The sequence below is a fragment of the Acanthopagrus latus genome, chromosome 11 (assembly GCF_904848185.1).
Source record: "Acanthopagrus latus isolate v.2019 chromosome 11, fAcaLat1.1, whole genome shotgun sequence".
Lineage (NCBI taxonomy): Eukaryota > Metazoa > Chordata > Actinopteri > Spariformes > Sparidae > Acanthopagrus > Acanthopagrus latus.
Window position 1 is genome coordinate 13,846,600 of NC_051049.1, and position 3,743 is coordinate 13,850,342.

The 3,743-nt window shown below is 38.6% G+C and overlaps 1 long non-coding RNA gene across 1 annotated transcript; it reads left to right on the forward strand.

Moving 5' to 3' along the window:
• The first annotated feature begins 640 nt into the window (after positions 1-640).
• LOC119028747 lies at positions 641-3,366 on the forward strand. Its single transcript, XR_005077788.1, has 3 exons — positions 641-825; positions 1,187-1,283; positions 1,983-3,366. It is a non-coding gene; the product is annotated as an uncharacterized LOC119028747 (long non-coding RNA).
• Positions 3,367-3,743: the final 377 nt, after the last annotated feature.

Sequence of the window (3,743 nt, forward strand, 5' to 3'; positions counted from 1 at the left end):
ATGAAATGTCGTAATAGTTGCAGGGCTCTAATTCCCCTCCCGCTTCAGACACAGACACCACTTTGATAATCTCTTTAACGTATTCTTGCTCAAACTCTTAAATTTGCTGCAATTACCGCATATTTGACTATTTTCTCTATGCCTGCATTATGTAGAAGTCTCTTAAATTAACCTGTAATGCTATCTGATTTAATTGCAAGTGCAGATGATTCTGCTTTATGAGCAATAACCCATTCACCCCAGGGGTATATCAATCCTAATGCATCTATTAAAGTCTGCCTATGACACTATTATGATTAGTCACTTTGTTGTCCCTTGGCTGGAACAGTACAAAATCTGAATATGAATAAAGAAATATTGACATGATTATCTGCTGTCACCACACATTAATCACTACTAATCTCTGTGACTGTGATATTAAATGTATTCATGTGTCCTTTTTGGACGTTCTCACCTTGTTTTTGAGAAACAGATGGTATCAAGCACTGTTAAATAATTATTCCTGAGAGAATGTCACTGTTGTTCCTTTGATGCAACCGCTTAATATACATGAACTGATGTCATTTGGCTTTCATCTCTGGGGATCTGCTTTAACAAAACAATCCAACGGGGACAGTCAGCATGTTGGCTGTCGGCCCGGCGCTGCTAACATAACAAGTTTCACATTTGCACTTCAATGAGAGTTTAGTTTCTTCATACAACCACTTTATATCCAGAAACTGGACAGATACTGTGCAGAAGGCACATAAAAAAAAAAACAAAAACGTATATTGCCCTTTCACCTGCCAGAGAATAGCTGGACTAACAACCCCACCAAGTGGTCAGGTGTGTCACATCCAGATCCACGCATCGGCTCATTTACCCTCCAAATAAATCAGCAAAACTTTATCCGTAATTAATGATGTGGATAAACTTTAGGAAACTGGAAGTAAATTGAAGGAGTTTATTCTCATTCAGCAGGGACTGATAGATAGTTAAGGAGCAGAACATTTTGGTTCAATGATGGCATTTTGTTTAAAGTCTTATCATCTTAATGCAAGTGAATCATTTTCTTCTGCTTTATAGTGTCACACTGATAATAAGAACACTTTAGACACTTTAAAGTACACAAGTGAAAAGTGTTAATTTATTATTTGGAAATTGTCATTCATATGTGGAACTTCACCACTGACAACATTTGTCTTAGGGAACTGGAGGGTTGCCAGTTCAGGACCTGCTGGACAGAGTGTCTACAGAATGTGACCTGGTAGCTGCAGAGGTGCCACTTCGCCTCCTCAGCACTGGTGAGGTGCCCTGGAGCAAGGCACTGTGCTCCCAACCTGTCACCCTGACCTCTTTCCATACATTAATGAATGTGCATGATGCTGTTTGAGACCATGTGTGTATTTTGGGTCTGTGTCTGTAAAAGAAAATAACAACAGAGAGAAAAAAATACAACTGGCATTTATAAAGTTCTACTTCTTCTTCTTGCACATGATGAAATTTTAGGTCTCATGTGAAAACAGCCAGTTGCATGTGAAAATATGGAATTCATGTCAAGAAGCAAAAATCACAGTTCATGTGCCATGTTTTATTTCCACATGTGGAAATTCTAGCCCACATGGGACAAAAAGCCCATCACATATGACTTTATGTGATTCAGATGTGAAAATGTACATTTTAAATCATTTTTCTTGGCTCATGTTTTAAAATGGTCACATGTGAAAATGTTCTATTCACATGGGAAAAGAGACTTTTTTACACGTGACAGAGCTCCTCTAAAGTTTGCGAACTAGCTTGAAGGTATAAAAACTACAATATGTATGACGGAGACACCATATTTCTATTCCTTGGGGGAAAGAAAGAACATTTTCACCAGGATCACACTCCCATTTTAATCTCTCACATCTCCTCCTACAAAGAGTAATAGAGTTTGATGTGTTCTCATGAATTATTCAACCAGATGGTTATTCTCCTCACTTACATTTTGTCATTTACTTTAGATGCTCATCTTACAAGAGATCTACACTCCCAGCGGACCGAGGCACTGCGTCCTTCTCTCTGGAAGCATGCGAGTGATTTACAGTCACAAAACTGAACGATATGTCTGTGCTGTCATGAAAGCACAGGAATGACATTTTTGGCTGGCCTGCATCATCGACGACAGATTATGGAAAAGAATGTGGTCGCAAAAGATCATCACGTTATCCAGAATCTGTGCTGCAGAAGGTGCTTCAAACTAGAAAATTTAAGAAGTTACAACCAGAAGAGGATTCAACGCAGGATTATCCAGAGGCCTCTTCAGGACTCTCTCGAGCACCTTTACACATTAAAGTTCATGAGTGGGCACACAGGGAGCTCTTCAAAGCAGTTCTTCCAAGTCAGGGCACTCACAGGAGGCATATCAAAAAACTGAGAGGTCAAAATCGATGCAGCAGAGATGCCCTGACTTTTAATCCCGAGAATGGGTCATGCCATGACATTTTTGATATATTCCCATAATGCAACCAACTGCTTTTTGTTGGCCCCTTGCTGCCTGACACTGCAAACATCCACATCCACAGTTTGTTTTCTCCAAACCCTAATCCAGATAATTACTATTCTCAGGCTTTAGAAAATCTTGCCCCCGAGACACAAGACACGATACAGCTCTTCACAGGCTGACTCCCCTTCCTGGGATCAACTGAGCCGTATGATGATAATCAGTAGAGATCACTTTTAAAGCGTGTAAGTATCGTATGCAATACATTGCATACGATACTGTAAACTTTGCCTCAGGAGACACAACAGCACACACATACAGCCACTGTTATCTCCCTGCTCTCTTCTGTCATGAGTCTTTACTAAAGACGTTCCCATTCAAAAAGAAGTTTAAACTTAGACCCTTTGACTCGTCTCAAAATAAAGAAACACTCAGAAAAAAGTCCAAATTTATTCTGTATGGTTAAACAATCTTCCCAAAAATATTTTGTATATTTTGGTATCCATTTGACGCCGTTAACCACATGCTTATAGATCCAGATTGTAGTTTAAATGCTGCTGCAATTTGTGGGCTGTCATGGTTTGGATTATTAGTTCAGCGACATCCTGTATTTTATTTTGTAGATTATATCCTCGTGTTATTTTCCACTTGCCGTCTTTGTCTCACCTGTTTTTCTGTGTACACCTGTGTTTCATTTGTTCATTGTGCCCTTCTGTGTTTTCGTTTCACATTATTGGTTCATCTGTGTCACCAGTGTGTTCCCAGTGCTTCATTTTTTTATACTTCATTTAGCGTTAGTGTTTTTGTACTCTATCGGTTCTCAGATTTGTCCATTCCTTCTTCTTTCGTTGCTGCCAGTTTTTTGTTTGTTTTTTTTTTCTGAATTACAGCTTTATTAAGCTTTCTTTTTGTTTTTCTATGCCTTGGTGTCTGCATGCTATGGAAGGCATTAGTAACTGAAGCTCTTTTATTTGTTTTGTTTACATTTGAGAGAGTCATTACATTTCAGAGCAATTATGTAACTGTGTACATTAATAGATTTATAATAATAACTATTTCTGGCTCCGACTAGTGAGATATGAGCAATGGTTGCTTCACATTTACTAAATTTTAACCTTTAATAAAATGCCTACAACGACGAAAGGCATCACATGCCACACTTAAAGCGGATATATTACATTCACTGTATGGTATTGTACCGTGTTGCATTCACTGTGCATACAGATTTGCTGTACAAAAGTGAAAAAACAATGTTTTATCCCTGTATGCCAAAGATTTACTG